Raw genomic sequence first — 25047 nt, 5'->3', positions numbered from 1 at the left:
ATGCTAGTATACTTTTTCCTGATCCACTTAGAAGTGCCTTCCTTCTGATTAAGACATCAGCTGTGCTGCCAATTCAGTTGGCTTAAGACATCTTCCATAGCAGCGCAAGCATCAACATTTTTGTTTTCTCTCCTTCTACCAAAGTGACTGAATGAAGACATGCACTGCAGCCAGGACGGTCTAGTCGTGGGACTTCTTGTAGGGATGGAGAAGCCGTACGTGCGGGGAAGAGCTCGAGGACGCCAACTCATTATGTGCTCCCTTTGATGCAAAAATTTAAAAGCAGTGCTATAGGAAACCGAACAGATTTTGTACATCAATAAACCCCTGCGTCAGTAAGAGTTCTTTTCAATTCCGAAAAGCAAGACCTCTCGTTAATCCAGTCTGATGGATCTATGATTAGTTCGTGTAAATACCGAGCCTGTTCAGTAAAACTTCACAGCTCTGATCACAACCTCGTGTAGAGTGGGACAAAGGTCAGTTGCTGCTTTATATTTTACACAAGCTTCCTCCAAAAGCTGGACTTTCCCAGTCCCTGAATAATTAGCACCAATGTTGTCTGCACTTTCCTGGAGAACTAAAGCCCAATTGTAAAGGGCATCATAATCTTGAGGATTCCTCTGTACTACGTTAACACACCTTTTTGCAGCAAACGCATGAATTCTCTGCCGAGAGTGTACTTCATCTCCAAATGCAAATGGTAGTGGAGGTGGAGGAGGAAGGACCAACGAGATTGGTCTGGCTGTGGTTCGCATCAAAGATAGTCTCTGCAACGGTGTTTCAGTCTTCTTCAAGACATCAAATCCAACTCTTTCTGCCTCAATCATACGAAGATCAAGCTGAATCTCATGGAATTGAGCTGCAAGCTGTCGTTCGCCAAGTGTCAAAGTGGTGGATACATAAGCTCTGATGCTGGCAGTTTCATCCTGAAATGTGGTATCAACAGTCAAGTAAACAGGATTTGTAGCTTCTCTTGCATAGAAGTCTTGAATCAAAGCATCACTCCCGCTCACTCCAACACTAGTAGAATACCAGCCAATAATCACTTCTTTGGGATTCACCCGCTGATGCAGCTCAAACATACACCGATGATACTCTATATCCACAGCTACCTGTTCAGACGATTCATTGTGAGGCACTGCATATGAATTGCGGGTATCAACGGTGCCATCAGAAGATATCGAGCCTAGCAGAGTGCCAATGACACGATCGGTCTGGTCATTGCGCCTGATGTACGAGTCACAGATGTTGAAAAGGACAATGGGATGGAGTTTGGCCACCGCCCCGGTTGGGCCAGAGACGAGCTGCAGGATCGTACTCCCTGTCGATACGCCTTGTGCTTGGAAATTTTGTGCCCATTAAGCCCCCCCTCGATTAACCTGTGACTCCTTCTTCTATTGCCTTAATCTCGACTTCCTTCTTCCCCTCCTATCCTCTGTTTTTGCATATCCTCCAGCACTCTGTTCCTCCCGCCTCACTCCTACGCGAGGCTTCAGCACACGGTTTTTGATTTAGAGCTCTTCCCTCCAATTAGCATTGCCCCCCCCTTCAACTTCCACATCTCCTCCTTTTCCAGCAGCATCCCCCAAATTAGTCGATCGTCCTCCTCTTTTTTCCCCATACTTTTCGCTGACTCCTTCAATATAGCTTGATTAAAAAAAACCCAATGAATATAATTATATCCATCTTTGAGCCTTTCTTCTGTGGAGCATCATTTGTCTTTAGTGCCTTAAATACCAAAGACTCTTTAGCAGAAATTTGAGGCATTGCTACCTCTAGTTTCTTTACACCAACAGGAGATCTTGCTTATTGATGACTGAAGAAGGCGCTAAGCCTGAGTTTTTGCATCCTTTATTATGCACCTTTACTCAGCTTCCTTTGAGTCCACAATTCCTTGCACTTTTCTTAGAGATCATCATTGAAATTATCAGCTTGATAATGTCCTTTGGCATCAGTTTTTCATATTTTTCTAATACACGTACATCATGCATCCAAACAGGAACACACACACATACTAGCGGAATATATACATTGGATGCGGATTATTAAAATGCATCACACAAACAATGAATCACACACAGAAATTAACACAAATGCACAACAAAAGAAATGGAGGTGTATACGACTCGGATGCGCAGCAACACGACAACGAGATACCTCTCCAATATGCCTGTTTTTTCTTTCTGCAATTCCATTTTGTTGTGGGGTATGACTGCATGAATATTGTTGCTTTATGACATGCTCCTGCAGGCACCTTGCAAACTCATTTGAGAGGTACTCTCCCCCTCCATCTGACCTTAGGCATTTTATCTGCAGGCCTGTTTCTTTTTCAACCATAGCTTTAAGAGTTTTGAAATGCCCAAAAACTTCACTTTTCTTTTTCATAAAATACACCCAAACTTTTCTGCTATAGTCATCAATAAAAGTGACAAAATAATGATAGCCTCCAAGAGATGCAGCTTTAGTAGTCCACACATCAGAGTGGATTAATTCCAATGGCTTCTCACTCTCTTGAACATGTCTAGGAAATGGTTTCCTTGCCTGTTTTCCAAACTGACAGGCTTGACATACCTTATGCATTTCTGCAACCTTGAATTTAGGCAAACCTGCAACAATATTTTGGGCCTGCATTGATTTAAGTCGCTGTATATTAACATGACCAATGCGTTTATGCCATATATCAATATCTGCAACTACACTGGTCCCATGTGCAAACATTGCTGCACTCAATTCAGACATGTTTGCATCCAATGTAAACATTCTGCCCTTCTTCTTTCCTTTTGCTATCAAGCGACCTTTATTTTTCATATCCTCAACAAAGCATCCATGAGGATTAAATCTGACCTGCAAGCCCTGCTCAACCATTTGACCAACAGAAACCAGATTCTTGGTGATATTCGGGACATGAAATACATCGGACAAGTATTTTTTTTTCCCATCCTGCATAGACAAAGGAATTTTTCCAATCTGCACAATAGGATGTGCAGTATCATCACCAGTCTCCACAAATCTTGGCTTTTCTATTTTCCTTGCATCCTCCATCCATTCTGCATGACCTGTCATATGGTTTGATGCACCTGAGTCAACATACCATACATCGTTGCTTTCTTCTGCACTTGTCACAGAATTGTTCATGTGCTGCACCATAAACAGATGCTCATTTCTGTCATCACCCTGTCTACTAGAGGATGCATAATTTCCTTGTTGCAGTTTTCCATTCATGATGTCATTCTGCTTTTTATAGCAGTCTTTAGCCAGATGACCCATTTTACCACAATAGTAGCATTCAACATTATTGTTTGCATTTTGGCCTCTTTGCCATCCACCACGACCTCTTTGGCTCCCCCTGCCTCTAGAGTTACCACTTCCTCCTCCATAGGACTGGTTTTCTTGAGTTTGCTGCATATTCTGATTTCTACCACGGCCTCCAAATCGTCCTCCTCTACCTCTGCCTCTACCTCTTCCAGCATTTGAGTAGAAGACAGCTTCTTTTGAAGTTCCTCCTGAAGAAGATGCACCACCATTTCTTTGCTCCTCACAAATTAGAAGAGCAATCAGCTCCTCAAAATCAGGAAATCTTTCACGAACTGAAACTGTGCATAATCCTTTCCTAGACCATTCAAGGTCACAGAAACTAAATTATCATCTTCCACTAGCGACCCAATGGAAGCAAGTGCATCTGCAATCTTCTTCACCTTCATGTGGTAGTCATTGATGCTCATATTTTCTCTTTGCACATTATGCAACTCTTGCTTGAGCTGCATTTTCCTGGCTTGCGTATTTGTGCTATACATTTTTGACAAAGTATCCCATGCCTCCTTTGGCGTACTTGCATCTTGAATATGTACAATCATAGAGTCTGAAATGCTAATAGACAGCCAGTACATAACTTTCCTGGCTCTCTCATGCCATGCTTTAAATGCCTGCATTTGCTGTTGATTGGGAACATCAGGAAGAACTGGTTCTTCTTCATTTCCTGCAACGAATTCCCAATATCCCTTTCCCATAAGGAAATTTGTCATTCTAAACTTCCATGCTTGGAAGTTGTTCTTGTCAAGCTTTTCAGTAACAATCTGTGAGAGAGAATCAGACGCCATTACAGAATACTGCAAAAAGTTCTGTCACTGCAAAGAACACAGCTTCAGCCTCACAAGGGCTAATCTGCAAAACTGACGAGAGTGGTATTTGACCACACAGTCACTTCTTAGTGACGATTTTGCATCAACAGGCAACAAGGATGATTCTGTAACTCCCAATGTCTTTGCACACAAGCATACGATGCAATTTCTACAGCAACTTTTCACCGACCTGTAGAACAGTGGTCACACAGCATAAAACTGGGCCTTTTCCTGAGTGCGTGCAAAAAACTTCCGCCTCCAAAACAGGCCTCGAAATGGCCTCAAATCAAAAAAACATATACTGCCCTCTTGCTTCACCGCGAAGGGCATCTCAACCTGAGACAATGCACTCCTGCACTTTCCGGCTATGCTACCTGCAGAGATCTGCTCCCAAAACAGAAAATGAAAGCAACACTACTCCTCTTACCAGAACACCGCGAGCTTGGCTTGCTTTCTTGAGCTCCTTACCACAAACAAGGCTCTGATACCATGCCAATATTGTGGGAGAGAAGGAAGGAGTCTCGCTTGAAGCTTTCTTGCTTGCACAATGGGGGAATACACACAAGGGTGGAGGCTGAAAACAGTTTTCCTCTTCTTAGTTGTGTAAGCCAAAAGAACTCAAGTACAAAGAAATAGAAAAACCCTATATATGGGTCTCAAACCAAACTCAACTAACTAAGGTGGCATACTAACTGAGCCACGAACTAGAGTAGATAAGGATAGCTATCATGTAGCTATTATTCATGGGCGGTGTACCAACCGCGTCTGCAACTGACAAGTCGGTGACATAAATACACAACGGTCACCCTGGCGTATCACGAGTGGAGCTCGATATCTCAACAGTAGGTTCACTCCCAGGTGCTCTCAAAACATCCATGGTCTTCCTTACTCCAGGTGTAACAATAGAAGGAATACCCAACTCATCATCAATGCTCTGTTTTGAGCCACTGGATTCACCATCCACATAAGAGTGACCTGCATTCACGTCAAACATGGGCTGATCTACCTTCTCTTTTCCTTTTCGTGATACCTGCATATCACTATCTGCATTGCTTTGAGAAGATTCTCTTGATCTCAATCTGCCTATCCATGGCAAAGAATGTGAACCACTGCTAGAGGATGCTCCAGGTCCACTAATGTCTTGTGACTACTGCTGTGAATTCTGTGCAGCATTACCATTTTGTGCATCTACATTATCAATCACATTTACTGGTTTATACCAGCTACTCATCTCATAAAAAAACCATCTCTGCTCACTGTAAACTTACGAGTAGAAGGGTTATAGCATCTATACCCTTTCTGCTGCAAAAGAGTAACCAATAAAGATGCACTTCTCAGCTTTTGTTTCCAACTTGGATCTCAACTCATCTAGCATATGAACATAGGCAATGCAACCAAAAATTTTCAAATGAGAAATATCTAGTTTCCTACCAGTATACCTCTCCTTTGGACACATCCCATGTATTGCTGCAGTGGGAGTTCTGTTCATTATGTAGACTGCTGTAGCAACTGTCTTAGCCCAGTAAAACTCTGACAGGTCTTTTTTGTTGAGCATGGCACGAGATACCTCTCTAATATGCCTTTTTTTCCTTTCTGCAATTCCATTTTGTTGTAGGGTATGACTGCATGAATATTGCTGCTTTATGCCATACTCTTGCAGGAACCTTGAAAACTCATTTGAGAGGTACTCTCCCCCTCCATCTGACCTTAGGCATTTTATTTGCAGGCCTGTTTCTTTTTCAACCATATCTTTAAGAGTTTTGAAATGCCCAAAAACTTCACTTTTCTTTTTCATAAAATACACCCAAACTTTTCTGCTATAGTCATCAATAAAAGTGAGAAATTAATAACACCCTCCAAGAGATGTAGCTTTAGTAGTCCACACATTAGAGTGGATTAATTCCAATGGCTTCTTACTCTCTTGAACATGTCTAGGAAATGGTTTCCTTGCCTGTTTTCCAAATTGACAGGCTTCACATACCTCATGCATTTCTGCAACCTTGAATTTAGGCAATCCTGCAACAATATTTTGGGCCTGCATTTATTTAAGTTGCTGTATATTAACATGACCAATGCGTTTATGCCAGATATCAATATCTGCAACTACACCGGTCCCATGTGCAAACATTACTGCACTCAATTCAGGCATGTCTGCATTCAACATAAACATTCTGCCCTTCTTCTTTCCTTTTGCTATCAAGTGACCTTTATTTTTCATATCCTCAACAAAGCATCCATGAGGATTAAATATGGCATGCAAGCCCTGCTCAACCATTTGACCAACAGAAACCAGATTCTTGGTGATATTCGGGACATGAAATACATCAGACAAGTATTTCTTTTTCCCATCCTGTATAGACAAAGGAATTTTTCCAATCTGCACAATAGGATGTGCAGTATCATCACCAGTCTCCACAAATCCTGGTTTTTCCATTTTCCTTGCATCCTCCATCCATTCTGCATGACCTCTCATGTGGTTGGATGCACCTGAGTCAACATACCATACATCGTTGCTTTCTTCTGCACTTGTCACAGAATTGTTCATGTGGTGCACCATAAACAAATGCTCATTTCTGTCATCACCCTGTCTACTAGAAGATGCATAATTCCCTTGTTGCAATTTCCCATTCATGATGTCATTCTGCTTTTTATAGCAGTCTTTAGCCATATGACCCATTTTACCACAGTAGTAGCATTCAACATTGCTGTTTGCATTTTGGCATCTTTGCCATCCACCACGACCTCTTTGACTCCCCCTGCCTCTAGAGTTACCACATCCTCCTCCATAGGACTGGTTTTCTTGAGTTTGCTGCATATTCTGATTTCTACCATGGCCTCCAGATCGGCCTCCTCTACCTCTGCCTCTACCTCTACCTCTTCCAGCATTTGAGTAGAAGACAAATTCTTTTGAAGTTCCTCCTGAAGAAGATGCACCACCATGTCTCTGCTCCTCAGAAATTAGGAGAGCAATCAACTCCTCAAAATCAAGAAATCTTTCACGGATAGAAATGGATGTTCGAAACTGTGCATAATCCTTTCCTAGACCATTCAAGGTCACAAAAACTAAATCATCATCTTCCATTGGCGACCCAATGGAAGCAAGTGCATCTGCAATCTTCTTCACCTTCATGTGGTAGTCATTGATGCTCATATTTTCTCTTTGCACATTGTGCAACTCTTGCTTGAGCTACATTTTCCTGGCTTGCGTAATTGTGCTATACATTTTTGACAAAGTATCCCATACCTCCTTTGGCGTACTTGCATCTTGAATATGCACAATCATAGAGTCTGAAATGCTGATAGATAGCCAGTATATAACTTTCTTGGCTCTCTCATGCCATGCTTTAAATGCCTGCATTTGCTGTTGATTGGGAATATCAGGAAGAACTGGTTCTTCTTCATTTCCTGCAACGAATTCCCAATATCCCTTTCCCATTAGGAAATTCGTCATTCTGAACTTCCATGCTTGGAAGTTGTTCTTGTCAAGCTTTTCAGTGAAAATCTGTGAAAGAGAATCAGAAGCCATTACAGAATATCGCAAACAATTCTGTCACTGCAAAGAACACAGCTTCAGCCTCACAAGGACAAATCTGCAAAACTCACGAAAGTGGTATTTGACCACACAGTCACTTCCTAGTGACGATTTTGCATCAACAGGCAACAAGGATGATTCTGTAACTCCCAATGTCTCTGCGCACAGGCATACGATGCAATTTCTACAGTAACTTTTCACCGACCTGTAGAACAGTGGTTGCATAGCATAAAACATGGTCTTTTCCTTAGTGGGTGTAGAAAACTTCCGCCTCCAAAACAGGCCCCGAAATGGCCTCAAATCAAGAAAACAGAGCAACCAAGAGCTAAGGCCCTAGCCCGCAGCATATACTGCCCTCTTGCTACACTGCGAAGGGCGTCTCAATCTGAGACAATGCACTCTTGCACTTTCCGGCTGTGCTACCTACAGAGACTTACTCCCAAAACAGAAAAATGAAAGTAACACTGGTCCTCTTACCAGAACACCGCAAACTTGGTTTGCTTTCTTTAGCTCCTTACCAGGAACAAGGCTCTGATACCATGTCAAGATTGTGGGAGAGAAGGAAGGAGTCTCACTTGTAGCTTTCTTGCTTGCACAATGGGGGAATACACACAAAGGTGGAGGCTGAAAACAATTTTCCTCTTCTTAGTTATGTAAGCCAAAAGAACTCTAGTACATAGAAATAGAATAACCCTATATATGGGGCTCAAACCAAACTCAACTAACTAAGGTGGCATACTAACTGCACCACGAACTAGAGTAGATAAGGATAGCTATCATCTAGCTATTATTCATGGGCGGTGTACCAATCGCATCTGCAACTGACAAGTCGGTGACATAAATGCACAACGGTCACCCTGGCATATCACGAGTGGAGCTCGATATCTCAACAGTGGGAAATAAATTGAAGCAATATAAGTGTCAAAATGTTTCAGCCTTCATCCGGTTGTATGAAGAAAAGATATTGTTGCATGGAGTCGGTTTTGCTCCCATTTGGCCATGCATGCATTGCACGATTGGATTGATGAGTTACATAGAAGAGATGTTGATTGGGAAGCTTTTAAGAAAGCTTTGAGAGAAGAGTTTTTCTTGGAAGATGTAGGATTGTAAATAAAAAGACATTTACAAATTGGATTGAAAATCCCAAAATAAAGGGTTGGCTGCTACAGCTTTGCAGAGTCAGAAAATTTATTTGTTTTTGAAGGCTGCAGATCCTATCTTGCAGAAGAAGCTAATTGATCATTTAGAAGATGCCTCTTCTAAACTGGGGTTGAAATCAAATTGGGCTAATGCAACTGAGACAATGCATATGTTGGTAAAGAGAGAGTAGATGAAATTATTATGGGGTACATGCACCACACCTACCATTGCTCAAAAGGGGGCTGAAATTGTAGCCAAGGCACTTGTGGCTATGGTAGAAGAATCAGCTATACTTGCTAGTCTAGCTCTTAAAGATGATTATGTGGATGAATTAATCAAAGGCATGTGTGATTTGAGGCTGAATTTGATAGAAATCTATGTAAAGGTCAAAAAGTTGGATGTTAAGATAGAAGAAAAGGGTTTGGCAATAGCTCAAAGATCGTACAAAGAAGGATACAAGAGGAGATGCATTTGGTGTGATAGTTCACAACACGAAAAGCGAGTTTGTATGGTACCGTGAAGCAGAATTGAAAAGGCTAGTCTTTTTGAAAGATGGCAAAATACATGCAATAGAAATTGGTCCTCCAATAGAGCCAAATTTTGAAAATGTTGGCATGCCAAAGAGGTTGGAAGAGATGCCATGGAAGAGATGCCAGCAAAGACAACATTTTCTGCCATAGATATATCCACGTATGGGTTGAGAATTGAAAGGACCAAAGAAGCTCATAAAGGAGACATGAGTAAAGCAAAATCTCACGTTTGGATGTAGGCATTAGATTGCATGGAAAAAGGCAAAAAAAAAAAATCTAAATTGACTGATGCAAGTTAGAGTATACAAGGGAGAACAAGATGGAGTGCACAAACGGATTCATTTTCAGCCTATGCTTATTTGGTTGAGGTTTTATTCAAGAAGCTAGCTGATGCAAGTCAGAGTATACAAGGGAGAACAGGATGGAGTGCATCACTGGATTCATTTTCAGCTTATGCTTATTTGGCTAAGGTTCATATTCAAGAAGCTCTTATGGAAGAAAAGGAAGAAGAGATGAGGACACTGTTGGTTCTTCCTCTTTAGGCCCATATAAATGCATAACACAAAGTAAAATGAAGCAGTAGAATGAGACTGAAAAAGCCATATTTGAGCATTTTATGGAGGATATATCTCAAGAGAAGAAATAAGAAAGGAAGAAAAGGGGCAAGCCGCTTGCTTATAGGTTACAATTAGATCTTGAGACTACCACACAAACCTTAAAAGGTCTTGGAAGATTGCATACTTAGAGTGGAATTCAAACTTGGAAAATTTCTTGGAATTTCTAAGCATGAATTTCATGATGCAATCATTGATATGCTGAAACAAAAAAGACAGTTTGATGGTGAAGTTTTGCAAGTATGGATGCATATTAACAAAGACATAGAGAAACAACTTCAGAGGGAATATGATGATGCATGTAATGCTGATTTGGAGTAGGTTGATATTAAAAATGGGTTAAATGGGAGTGTAGATAAAAATCTTGGGCTAAAATTGGTCTTATGGATAGCAATAAGTATAGAGAAAAGGTTATGTATAATGGGTATGTCCATCAACAAGTACATGAAGAAGAAGATGCTTACTTTATTCCAAGCAGCATTATTCACAAATGCATTGGGCTCGTGCTAGAACAGACACAATTGTTAAAGTGGAAGAAAGAGAAACATCTTGGATAGCTCTCTTGGATCATGGTTTCGAAATCAATGTTATGGCACGCAACTTGTATGAAAATGGAGGTTGGCCTATTAATATAGATCTGGGATGGTGCATGCGGGAGCAAACAATTCATTAGGGGATCTTTATGTGGCTTGTCTGAATGTACCCGTAACTATTGGAAATGTTAGAGATGAATATAATTTTTTTGTGTAGGATTCATGTAGTTATCCGATGATTTTGGGGCAACCCTACGTTTTGGAATCAAGGCTGAAAACAAAAGCCTTGGATGACAGTTCTTCATATGCTCAAGTTTGGAGTAAAGACAATACAAAGGTGGTATAGTTTTGCACTGTTTGTGTGAATAATCCGTACAATAGGGATAGGTTGTGGGATAATCCCATGCCACCTAATGCATAAGAGTTTAATGTTTTTTAGAAAATACTACTATAAGTGGAGGCTATGGCACTGCCTCTAGGAAGATAATTATGCCTCCAAGAAAGGGGAAACTATGTTTATGTCTAGATTGCATGAATGGATAGCATATAGTATTGGCAGTTTTAAGAATATTTCAGTCATGTGTAGGGCGGAAAATAAATATGTAGGATGGCCTGAAAAAGAGATGAAGACATATGGTTTGATGGCTACAAATGAAGGTATTTCAGGGCTATTTTTAGGGCTGGTTGATGTTGATACAATGGCTGAAATTTCTATAGCAATTAATGCTGAAAATAGGGTAGAAAAATAGGTTATTTATGTTGACACTTTAGAGATGCATGAAGTCATTCAAGAGTTTGCTAGGCATGAATGTTATGGGTTGCAAAATAGGGCTGAAGAAAGGGTGGATACAAGTACAAAACATTTTATGGGATCCACATGGAGTTGGACATAAATTTATAGCTAAAACTTTACAAGAGTTGAAAATTGTGATACAAGCCTCCTATTGCCTGTGTAGAAAGAGCTTGTTTCTTGCATATGTTAGCAAGGCACAGGAAAGCCTTTGCATTTTAACCAGATGAAATTGGATGTGGTGATACCATAATTGCACCTATGGTGATCTTTAGAGTACCTCATGTGCCATGGAATTTAAAGCCTATTCTAGTGCCTTTTGCATATTTGCCTAAGCTATTGGAGCTTTTGAATGAGAAAATCAGAATGCAGATTTTGGAGCCTTCTTCAGCTCCATATTCGAATCAGTGCTTTATTGTTCCAAAATGGTGCTTTGAGGTTTATATAGGATTTACAACCAGTTAATAAAGTCACCATAAGGAATGTTGGATCAGGTCCGATAGTGGATGAATTTGCAAAAGCATTTGCAGGCAAGGAAATTTACTCTATGGGTGATTTATATTTAGGATATGATTAGTTCTAGCTTGCATTGGAAAGCCGGGATATCAGTAGAAAGACACTGCTTGGATTGGTTAGGATGTATAAGCTTCCACAAGGAGCAACCAATTCAGTGGCCCATATGATGAATGCTATGCATAAAGTTTTGAGGGAGTATATTCCTTAGTTGACCTTACCCTTTCTTGATGATGTGCCAATCAAAGGATGTGATATCTATGTGAAAGGGATATATTTGACCATATGGCCAAAAATAAACTTTCTCATGAACTATGCCCTAAACTAAAGAAGAAAAGATTATTCTACTATTTTTAGTTGCCCTTGATTTTACTTTATTTTGTTCCTGCCTTCATGAATATTTTCTCCTCTCCTTTCTCTCTCCCCATTCTTTTCTTATTTTTCTCTCTCTTGATATCTAATTTCTCTTATTTTTATTAATTTATTTTTCATAGGCTTGAAGAAGAGCTTTGAGATGAAGTACATGAGGCATGCCTCACATATTCTTGGGATGTGTAGCATATGCCTTTCAAACAACCACACTGGCTCCCTATTCAAATAGCCAAGCCCTATTTGTGATGGCTTCAAGGGAGGGGTAATATTAGCTTATTCCAGATGGGTAGGGTGGTGCTCATACTTTAGAGGTGCTTTATGTGCCATGATTCTGGTGGGATTTTATTTCAAAATGGAGTACATTTCTTGTTTGTGCATTTGTAAACTTTACAAATGTTAGGATGGATTGCATATATAAAGTCACTTAACCTTGATTTTCAACATATTGTAGGTAGAGGAAACCCGGTGACTGACATGCTTTCACAACCAAGGTTTGAAGATGAAGAGGAGTTGATGGAAGATGAAGAGGACAATGTGATAAGTGCTAAAAACAACTTTATGACAATAGGAAATGAGTATGCAGCTGCTGTTACTGCAGGTACATATCTGAAAACAAGAAGTAAAGCTATCATTAATGTATGTACAACTTTCATAACAACAAAATACAACATGTACAATTATTATAACAAGGATTTTAGTATTAAGAAAAGAACTTATAGCCATGCAAAAGAGATGGTAGTAGAGAGAAAGCATCATCAGTGTTATACTTCAATGAGAACTCAATTTTTGGATGAGGATGATTGGCTAAAAATAGGCCAATATCGCAATCTCATGACAAAGAAGGCTAAGTGGTCTGAAGTTGAATTCTAAAGGATTAAAAGAAAAGCTTATGGATTTTTCTTGAAGGACCAGGATATTTATGGAAGGATGCAAAGAAAAAGAGAAGAGCTCCAGTACGTGTATTGGGAGATAGGGCTTCTCAACAACAGGTGATGCACAAGTTTCATGAAAGTTTATGGGATTGACATAGAGGAGTTTGGGGCATATTTGCCAAGTTCAAAGAGAAGTATTGGTGGCATAACATGTATAAAGATGTGGATAATTATGTGAAATCATGCAATGACTTTTAGATGTATTCCATGGTAAAGCATAGAGATGGGTTGCAACTGACCTATCCATTGTCTATGCATTACAAATGGGTAGTTGATTTTGTTACCATGCCTACATGTTAATGGAATATGAGATATATTGTGCTTGCATGAGAGGACTTGACAAATCAAGTGAAAGGTTGAGCTCTTAATACAAAGACTACTCAAGCAGTTTGCAAGTTTTTATTGGAAGAAGTCTTTTGGAGGTATGGTTGTGTTGATAAAGTGATTGCAAATAGAGGACAATTGGATGACGGATAAGGCTCATGACTTCTTTTCATGATTGGGTATTAAGCTCGCTTTAACTTCAGCCTACAATTCTGAAGCAAATGGCAAAAGTGAAAGAGGTCATTAGCCTATCATTAGGGCATTAGCAAAGTCATGCAAGGGTAGGATGAAAGAGTGGCCAAGAATGTTACCCTTTGCTTTATGGACTGACAGGACTACTCATAGCGCAATTACAGGGTATATGCTTGCTAAATTAATGTATGAACAATAGCCAATCATGCCTATTGAGGAGACTATTACTACTTGGAGTGTTCTACCATGGGAAGAGGGTTTGAATAGAGAAGAGTTGCTGATCCTATGCATTAGATAGTTAGAAAGAAGGCTTGAAAACATTGAGACAGCCATGAAAAAGCTGAAGACTACAAGGATCAAGAACAAGAAGAGGTTTGACAAGTGACACATACTTCAACCACAAGCTATAAAGAAGGGGACTGGGTGTTGATTTATGACAGTACTTTGGAAAATCAGCATAGTGCCAATCAAAAGCTGGCAAAGTGGTGGTTTGGTCCATATGTGGTAAGGTTTGTTTTTGACAATGCTATCTATGCATTAAATGAGGTGGATGGGATAGCTCTAAGGATTCCAATGGCTGGGAAACGTATCAAGCTCTTTAAATATAGGGAGTCTTCAACATATGAGTTGAAGGAGTTGGATACTAAGCATGAACATGAGAATGTGAAAGAAGATGAAGACATTGACATGGCAGAGGATACTTCTTCTAACATTGCAAATCCATAATATTTTGGCACATGCCAGAGAATGTGCAGGTTAAGAGGGGGTGGATGTCCTGCTGCTAGGTAGACACAGTGTGAAAAATTGTAGAGTGCATCATCATTTGTCTTTCTTATTGATCTAGAGATTCAATGCCATATTAATCATTAGTGTTAGTGCTTGTAGTGTCGATGATTCAAAAATACTAGATTTTTGGATAAGTTTAGCCTATTTTTGATATTTTGGATATTATTTATTGTAAATATCCAAAAGTTACAGATGAATTCTAGAATAAGATGACATGTAAAAAAAGCAAGTGACTTTCAACCATTTTTGGGGGATTTTATACAAAAAGGATTGGCGAAATCATGCGACACTGTTGCACCACGTAGGATTGAAGGTCACCACAGGGGTTTGGCAAGAAAAATGGACAAGATAGATGGAGATGTGTCTTCAAGAGATGAGTAGATTACAATTAATGTTTAAAGGTTCAAGAGGTACTTCACGATCAATCACAATGGTTTGAGAGAGAAGAATGTATGGGGGTTCAAGAGCTTAGACTCCGGAGATGGTAGAGATAAGAGAAGGGTTGAAGGTTTCAAGCCAAGTTCTTGAAGATGTTGATAGAGCTTCCAATTACATGTTCTTAGCAAAGATCACAAGAGTATTATCTCATAAGTTCTAACTCAAATCAAGCTTTTTTTCTTGATTGTAAGAGCAATCACAAACTATAAAATCAAGTACAATATGCTATCATGTATCATAAATAATTCTGCATCCAATCATTCATATATGATGCCGTAGCATGAATCAACTTTGCATGATTACATTCAATGTAGACTGTTAGGGAAAAAAGCTTACGAGTCAATTTTAAGGCTTGTAGGGCAAAGAGACTTGCTTCAAGAGAGCTTCAAATTGAGTTCCTGATAAGATTAAGATACCACATCCAAGAAATAAGAGAAAAAGCTCTTGTTAATTCAACTCAAAACATCTATGAATGATCTACAAACATTGCCCTACCATAGGGCACATAATACTTGCATATTTTGAGAAGATGTCTTCTTAGAGTAAGAAATGAATTAAAAGAGCAATGTTGTAGCTAATTCTCTGAATATGACTGAAGATATCAGCCCCAAATCATCCCAAATATCTTCCAAATTTCACCTATGATGATAGCATAAACTTTCCCTAACACAGTGTCAATGTGTTTGGTGTCGAGAGTCCACCATGAGAGTAAGAGACAACATGGTGAATGTAGATTCAAGGAGATGAGTAGACGGAATAGAAGGGGTTTGAAGAAATTGAAGGTGTAGAAGAATACTCCAAAAAAAATTTAGAAAATATAAAAGAATACTAATAGTGATGAAGCATGTCCGTTTCTTTTAGCATTATGAGAAGATATAACTCTAATAGACAAAAACGTGTATAAAATAATACCGTCCTCTATGTTTCTTAGATCGCAAATTTGATGCTTTCATTGACTCCGAAAGGGGGGTAAAATATAAGCACACTTGGCCATAATTCTGCCATCTTCATCTCCCCCTTCGGAGTGCTGTTCACTGCCTATCAAAACAGTGATCGCGGATCGCACAATTTTGTCAATCTCTCTTTTTACATAAAATCCTCTCAAATTGGATGGAACCTACATGCTGTCTTTTACATGTCATCCTAATCTAGAAGTTATCTACAGTTTTATGGATTTTTACAAGAGATAATATCTAAAATATCAAAAATTGGTTAAAATCTAATATTTTTGAACCATGGACACTAACACTAATATCTAAAATGGCATTGGCTCTCTAAATAAATAATAAATCCTCACTCTGCGTAGTAGCACAACAATGCACGATCGCAATTTACAGGCATAACAACGCTCCAAATTGGGAGAAGAAGAAGGAGTGATCTGGGAGAATTTTGATCATGTGTCCTAGTATTTTAGCCCCCTTTGGAAGTCAATGGAAGCATCGGATTGGCAGTCTGGGCAGAAAAGAAGAAGCTACTGTTTGATGCATGTTTTTGGTCTCTACGGGATTTATATTCTTAGGATGCAAAAATAAATTGACATGCTTCACCTCTATGAGTATTCTTCTACATCTTCTATTTCTTCGAACCCCTTCTCTTTCATCAATCACTCTCCCCGAATCTCCCTTCACCCTACTGTCTCTTACCCCCATAGTAGACTTTCAACCCCAAACGCTTTGATAAGGGGCCCCTATATTGGTTCACTTACTTGTCCTTGCCTCTTAGCTCCTAGTAAGATCACTACCCTATCGCCTTTTTTGAATTTTGTGAAGTGATTTGGTAGATCTTGGGGATTCCTTTGCTGTTCATCTTCTAACCCCTTTGAGTACCTTCTCTTTTCCTCCTTCAGCTACCTGCGTCTTAGGTGGACTAGTAGGTCCCCTTTGGTGCATTTAGTCTTTGATGGTTGGGGTATCTCTGGATCACTCTCAGAGCTCACTTCTCATTCAGAGAGTTAAACTCACAATCATTGCTAGAGAAAGGATTTTCCCCTAGTGATTGCAGCCCCTCTGAAGCTGATTCAGTTCTAAAGAGTGATGTTGTACTTGGTTGAACTAGTCCAACTTGCATATAGTTTATTACACCTAGGTGGTCCAACCAAGTATGGTCCCATTCTATCATGATGACTCCTCTTTCAATCCTAAAGATGTTGGCTTTCTGTGGTGGTTGAGTCTACTCATATCTATTTGATCACTTGGCCATCCATAATCATACTCTATTGTATCAGCCTCTTCCCCACTTTGCTCATTTGTAGAGTACTCATCTTTGTACTCGTCCTCTGAATTGTCACACTGTGATTGCTCATCCTCTCTTAGGCTTCTGTTCTTAGCCTTATTTTCATCCATTGATTAGTGTCTAATTGTACAATAGATTCAAGTCATGCACTTTGGCCCATTGCCACCTTGGTTGATCCATGAGGTCTTTGAGAGGGTTGAGATTGGCAGTGAATTACTAGCAAGCTCCCTCGTCAAGTGTTTAAGAACCCCCTAGAGGTTGAGTTTGTTAGATGGGATGTGGAAGGGGACATGTGTTGGTCAACTGCAGAGCTCCTAGCCATAATGCAAAGTGGTACTAATGGTGGGATCCTACTCTGCAACTTGAGATGGTGTGACTTTTTGGGACTCACTGGTAGCCCTAGTGCCTACTCATAATCCTCCTTGTCATCAGAGAATAATAAATTGATGGTGGCTACCACATGTATCCAATCTCTCTTATCCTTGGGGCAAGGGATATACTTTGTTAGTGGCCCATAGAAATTACTGACTTTAGAGTCACCCTTCAAATTAGCAGAGATGGCATCTAGGTTGACCAGTGTGGTCTTCCAGGTATCCCCATCTTGACCCTTACATCGTTTGATCTATTTCCTAAGAATATTAAACCATTGTCCCAATCTTTTATCACTCGTTCCTTTTGCATCTAGGGTTGTCGGTCTAGCAGGATGTTGTAGTACACTCCATTCATGACTATGAAGTTCATTGAGAATGGGACTCCCGCTAACTCTAAGGGCTAGCCTTTTAGTACTCCAAATGGCTTAACCTTCATTCCTTTAGCCAACATGACATAAAACCTAGCAGTCTCCATAGGTGGGTTATCCCAAGCTTGTGCAGTACTATGTGATTGAGCACATTGACTCCCTACAATTCCCCTCCTTGTGGCATCTCCTAATGCATGGACATGTAATACCACATGTATCTTTGTGCCTTCCCAAAAAGCATTTAGATGCAAAAACTTAGACATTGAGTTTAGGGTTAAGCTTGGTATGTGCATTACTATATCGTGGTTAATTAATTTGGTTTCTCCAAGCTCATCAACGCTTTCCACCCACTACTTTAGCCCTCACCATTGTGTGGGTTTTGTCTAAGCAGCTCTCAAAAAGAGGTAGAGTCATAGAGGCTCATACCAATGTCACGAGCAGGTTGCCAACCACTTGCTTTTGATTAGGCTCTACACTCTTTTGCTAGCAATCTTGATCAAATTGTAGGCATGTGGTGCCTAGGTTTTGTCCATGTGGTGCTACATGGGGTACAGATGTGTCTCTCAATCTTAAGTGTGTAGAAGAGATTGGTGTGCTCATTCTAGATAGCTCATCAATCTCATCTTCCATATAGGTTCAACGTCCGTGAGATACTCTTGGGCTTCTTTCACCCAATCCTTGATCTTGTCCACTACTTCCAATCGGTGCCTCAAGTCGGGGTACTCCCCAATCTTAGCACTTCCCTTTTCTATCATCTTAAGAGTTTATGTTTTTGCTTTTGCATCCATGACTTGCTTCCTCTTAGGTAGTGTGGTAGCACTATCTGTCTTGAGCATTAACTTTTTCCCAGTCGTCTTTGTCCTTCTCCTATGACTCTTCTTTCCTATTGAGGTTGCATCAAGGTTTCTTGGTCTGGGTAATGAGATAGTGGCATGCTTTGTTTGTGCTCAAGTCATGATGCTCAATAGAATCAGGGTTGCCTCACCATCAAGTGTGTCAACTTTGAATAGCCCCAAGGGTACAGATGGCACAATTGTTGAGCTAGTGCAAGGTTTCCACCTAGGGTACTTGATATATAAGTGTATGATCCTGCACTCTGGACATCTCAAGTTGGCTTTGTCTTACTTGACTTGCTCTGTTTTGGACTAGCAAGTTGAGATATGCCTTGGATGAGTGCAAGTCCATTGGGTTCTTGGTGTTGTCCTCCTAGACCTCCACCTCTTCCCTTGCCTAATGCCATCACTAGGAGAGAGAGAGAGAGAGAGAGAGAGAGAGAGAGAGAGAGAGAGAGAGAGAGGTTGTCGATGCCACCACCACTGCCACCGCCATCCACGAAGAGGGAGGAGTCAAGTGCAAAGGAGAAAAAGGGAACACATGAAGGAGAAGAAGAAGGAGAGAAGCACGAAGGGATTCTTGTTCAAGCTTTGAGGTAAGAGTGTTTCCCCTTCTCTCTTTGTTTTCCTCTTTTCTTTACTTCTATCTTTTTTTTTGTTTATAAAGAGATGCATGGAGAGAGGGAGGGATAGAGAGAGACTATATATATATAGAGGGATGGATGGACAGACAGACAAAAGGAGAGAAATAAATGTAGGAAGGAGAGGGAGAGAGAAATAGAGAGAGGGAGAGAGAGATAAAAATAGAGATCTAGAAGTGTGAGAGATAAATAGACAGGGAGGGAGGGAGGAAGAGAGAGAAATGCATGAAGAGAAAAGTAAAAAAATAATGAAGAGAATGAGGAGAAGGAAGAGAGAAATAGAGATAGAGGGATAGAGAAAAGTAGAGAGAGGCAAGGGAGAGATAAAAATAAATAGAGAGAGATAAATAGAGAGAGGGAGGGAGAGGGAAATTTAAAAAATAGAGAAAGACAAAGAAAAAATGGAAAGAGAAGATGGATAGTGATAAAGAGGAGAAACGGAGAGGAAGAAATAGAGAGAGGGAGAGACTAGAGAGAGAAATGGAGAGAAGAAGGGGGAGGGGGATGTAATGAGTGGGATACATAAGAACTAGGGGTTGGACACCCAATCACACTAACCAGGTTATATAAGGTGTAAGAGTTCCAATTTAGGGTAACCAATTATTATCAAGAACATACTCTTTACGGTCATCTCTAGCTTCCATGGCTTCCTTCTCTTTTGTCCCCTCTTTTTTGTTCTTCTCTCTCCTCTTCTAGTCTTTCTTTCTATTCTTCTTTCTCTCTTAGTGTTAACCCTAGTACAGGACACTAAAAAAGAAAAGTAAATATAAATCCAAGAAAATTCCAAAATGTGGAACCAATGAAATCAACAAGAAGGAGAAAAGGAAAAAGGCGCAAAAGCGATTTTAGAAAAATGAAAAAGGAGAAAGAAACAAGTTTAAATGGAAGACACCCCAAAAATTTTGTAAAAGAGTGCCAAGTTCCCTCCTATGTAAATTGTAAAATCTAGACATGCATAGGTGGAGAGATAATATAAATAGAAGGGAATAGGAAAAGAGGACCTTGGCAAGAAGCCCAATCATGTAAAAAAGGGGGTGGGTACCCAAGGGATCTAGAGCTTGTATATAAACTCAAAAAGTGAATGAGAAGCTCATTCTTGGTGTGTGGTGAAAGTAGCTCTCTTCTTCTTCTCTTGCTTGTGCTTGTGCTTGAGAAAGGGAGTTGTGAGGGAGTGTGTGTGTGAGGGAGAGGGACCGTGATAGAGTAGCTATCCATCTTCTCCTCTGTTCTTCTCTTCTATTCTCTTCTCTTGTGTTGCACACATGGCTATGGTGAATGGAGCTTAATAAAGTGATGACGGGCACCCGCCAATTGCACTATGCAAGCGCGGGTATTATCAGTGTAGTAATACATAGGCGACTAGGCAGAGACGCCATTACGCCCAACAACCTGCCACTTAAAGGCGAATCTGCCCGAGTGAGGAGTAAAAAAGAAATAGAAAAGATAGTACAACATGTACACATATACAATAGGATAATGAAAGATGTCATCTCATCCCATGCCCATCAATCTCCTAAGGAAGGCAAAGCTCTCCATAGAGAGGCTTTTAGTGAGTAGATCTGCAAGATTTTGGTTAGTTGAGATCTTGACAAGGTCAACAAACTTGTTCTCAACAACCCCACATATGAAGTGATACCTCACCTCAATGTGTTTTGTCTTTTCGTGAATAGCACTTATAGAATCCAAATGCAGTGTAGGGATAGCATCAATACCAAGGTCATGAACCAAACGGCCTAACCATATGGCATCCTTGCAAGTCACAGTGGTCGCAACATACTCGGCCTTAATGGTGGAAAGAGCCGTAGACTTCATCACCCTGGACATCTAAGAGGAAGCACCTCCGGCATATGTGAGTACTTAGCCAAAAGTGGACTTCCTACTATCTACATGTCCTGCATAATCAGAGTCAGTGTACCCCACGACTCCTATATCCTAAGTGTCATAGCATATGCACATATTTTCATTTGCATTGCCCTTTAGGTACCTCATGATACCTTTCACAGCATCCCAATGCTTCTTGACAGATGTAGCCATATAGTGTGCCACAACACCAACTGCAAAGACAATGCTATCATAGCATACATAAGACTGCCTAGTGCATATGCATAGGGAAACATGGCCATCTCAGCCCTCTGATCATCTGTCTGTGGACAATCAGTCTATGATACCTTCACATAAGAAGGCAATGGATAACCAATAGGTTTCACATCCTACATGTGTGGAAGCGCTTAAGGACTTTATGAATGTACTCCCTCTCTGACAAGTAAAGGAGTCCCTGATGCCTATTGTGTCTAATGTGCATACCAAGTATGTGAGAGGCCTATTCGAGATCCTTCATCTCAAAGCTCTTCTTGACTGACTCTTAAGAGCATCTAGCTCATCATGAGCTTTTCCTACTAATATCATGTCATCCACATAGAGAACCAAAATAAGCGAAGATCCATGATGGGCTTTCTTTATGTACAAGCACAAACCCGTAGCACTATAGCTGTAGCCCTATGACAGCATAAAAGCATCAAACTTATGGTATCATTCCCTCGGTACTTGCTTCAATCCATAAAGAATTTTCTTCAACTTTCACATTAGGTGCTCCCTGCCAAGCTCTGCAAAGCCCTTAGGCTGCTCTATGTAAATCTAATCATGCAAGTCTCCATGTAAGAAATATGTGTTGACATCCATCTAGTACAAGTCCAAGTTAAGTTGTGTAACCAAAGCCAAGACTAAGTGCAAGGTAGTCATCTTAACCATAGGAGAGAAGACCTCATCAAAGTCAACAGCATGCTCTTGCTTAAAAATCTTTGCTACCAATCTAGCCTTATATGCCAGCTTAGGGTGTCGAGAGGTACTTTTCAGCTTGTACACCCACTTGCATGGCAAAGCCTTCTTGCCAGCAAGCAAGGAAAAAAAATCCCAAGTCATATTCTTATGCAAGGAGTCTATCTCAGACTGCAAAGCCCTCTCCCAAGATTGACTGTCACCCTTACGCATAGCCTCATCATAAGTGAGAGGGTCTCCTACATATGTAACCAAGGCACAGTGCATGGAGGACTCAATATATGTCAAGTGGGAATCTATCTCTAGTAGAACACCTCACTATATGCTTTGCTTCCTGCCTAACATTCTGTCCAACACCCTGGTGAGTACTTGCTGCTCTTGTAGGCTTGTCCAGCTGGTTGTATGGGATCTTGTGGCTCCCCTTGAAATATAGAGGGAGGCTTTCCTCTCCATACCTCCTCTGCAACTTGAAAATCAATGGCACTACAAGGTGATCTATTAATGATACGCATGGCAGTCATAAGTGCCTCATCCCAAAAGTGCTGGGGTAGGCCTGCATCGCTAAGCATACTATGAACCCTCTCCTAGATGGTCCTATTCATCCACTCAACCCTATCATTCTAGGGAGGGGTGTAGGAGGTGGTTAACTAATTCTTGATACCCCTCTCATCACATAATTGCTCAAAAGCACATGAGACATACTCACCCCCATTATTTTTTCATAGGCATTTCAACCTATCCCCAGACTAGTTTTTTGCCAAGGTAAGCCATCTCTAAAAAACTGCTAATATATCAAACTTCTGCTTTATGGGATAAGCCAAATAATTTATGTGAAAATTCGTCTATGAAAGTAACAAAATACTTTCCACCACCCATACACTGATAGGGCATGGGCCTAGAAACATCAAAATGAACCAAGGTCAAGGGCTTACTCATGCGTGACATACCAAACTTCTTATGTGTAGACCTGGTCTGCCAGCCACCATAAAGGAAATGATCATAAGAATCAAAATGAGAATAGTCAAAGGGCGGTAAGTACTGCAAACTAGAAAGTATTTTCATTCCCTTAATAGACATGTGCCCTAAAAGAACATGCCAAAGAGATACATGAGGTGAAGACTCCACAGACAAAGCATGATCAACTATAGATCCAAAAACAACTAAGGGGTACACTACAAGATATAGGCCTTATACCGATGTTAAAAGTGACGAAAATGTAAATAAATAAAATTTCCCCCATCATTGCAAAAAATGTCATTATTGGCGATGCCATAGAACAGTCGGTATTAGCATCGTTATTAGCGTCGCTATTTACGTTGGTATCAATGCTAATACCGACACAAATAGTGACATTGATAACGACGCTAATAACGACGCGTGCAGGTGAATTTGCGACACTAATAGCGATGGTAATAGGGAAAAAAATATTTTGTGGTAGGGCAGTAAGCTTCCATGCCACATATAGCACTATGTGCTTTATTTGGGCCATACAAAATAGTTTCTACACTGTGTACAATGCTCGTGTAAATAAAGAAAATGTGTGCTTAAATTATAACACTGATACATGAAATAAATACATAATCGCATAATGAAAGTGACTGGTACAATCATGGCAAGATATTACTACTACCTAGAAAATATCGACACAGATCACACGACAAAAAAAGAAGGGTGTGTGAGCTCCAAGAATCCAAGGGCGAGCTATATATCCTCACCATCCAAAATCTCGTCCCCCGCAAAGGAGCATTGAACGAACTCTACAAAAAAAGAAACAACTACACATCAATCCACCATATAAAAATGCATTCTAATTAAACATGGTAACTACAGACAAGAAAGATGAGTGACTTACAGGGCCGCCGCGTCTATACAATCGGTCGATCAATGCAGTGAGACCATGCCTCTCTGTATATCGAGTCTCAAGGCCGGTCAGATCGCGATTTGTAAAGGAGTGCTGCAAAGAAAACAAAATATGAATTGTGAGAAATATGATTGTCAGTACAAAGGATATTGCAGAAAAATAAGCAAGCAAAACAAAAGAAACACTTACAAAGTCCTCAAGATATGTCATATGGCCGCCGCTCCCAAGATGATGGACCACTCCAGCCTCTAGTTGTGCCCTCGTCACCTCGTGCTGCTGACTCCAACGTCTTGGAGAATCTGTAGCCTCCTCCCTCAGTCGGCACCAATCGTCCACATCTAGCCACTCAGGCTTTGCAGGCCCACTCTTGAGTGCCTTGCGTATGTCCGATCGTCTGTGTGACATATATGTACGCATGTACTCTATCATCCAGCCCGTAGAAATCCTATTTGCTATGCCTGGAACCAAAAAATCCTCATGCAAGGATGCTACTATGTAGTCCTTGCTCCCCTCCGGTATGTTGTTCCAATGATCTAAGTTGTTGTATCCAAAAAATTGTAAGCACAACTCTCTCATACGAGCCATCACCCTCCTCCCCTCATCATTGATGATGATGGATCCTGATCTATCATCGAAAAGATAGGCATACCCCTTTGGGGTATGCCTAAGATGGGTCCTCTTCCACCTGCGACCACGCTCCTAGGCATATCCAGGAGACCCCTGTACATCTGGTCTATCGACCGGGGTAGTATTTATCGGTGTAGCACCCATAGGGGTGCCACCTATAGACGGTTAAGAAAAAGTGGGAGTAACTGGAGTAAACATCCCCACAGGTGTGAAAAATCCTAGAGATGATGTAACTCCAGCAGAATGACAAGATGGAGACACCGTGTCCGTGCCTCCATAGCAACCACATGAGCCATGCTCCCTCAAACCACCATGAGAGCAAAAAGTAGCACATATATCGCGTGTTGACCTTGGGCTCATTGCCTCCATATCTCTACAGCATCCCCCTAGCCCTGAAGCACTCCCTCCCTCTGACCCAAGTCTAGAGCATCGACCTTGTCTACTCAAAGCTAAAGCATCTGATCAAGCCGAAGTAGATCTAATAGAGTGGCATGACGATATCCGAGATAGCTCCTGGTCTGTTAT

The 25047-nt window shown here is 40.6% G+C and overlaps 1 pseudogene; it reads right to left on the bottom strand.

The window, feature by feature from the left end:
- Nucleotides 1–425: 425 nt before the first annotated feature.
- On the bottom strand, nt 426–17156 carry LOC148030700 (eukaryotic translation initiation factor 3 subunit F pseudogene; annotated as a pseudogene).
- Nucleotides 17157–25047: the final 7891 nt, after the last annotated feature.

The sequence above is a fragment of the Lygodium microphyllum genome, chromosome 10, assembly GCF_053477565.2.
Source record: "Lygodium microphyllum isolate KBCC chromosome 10, Lygodium_microphyllum_v1.1.10, whole genome shotgun sequence".
NCBI classification, from domain to species: domain Eukaryota; kingdom Viridiplantae; phylum Streptophyta; class Polypodiopsida; order Schizaeales; family Lygodiaceae; genus Lygodium; species Lygodium microphyllum.
Note: the sequence above shows the minus strand (reverse complement) of the source record. Positions and strands in the feature narration are given on the sequence as shown.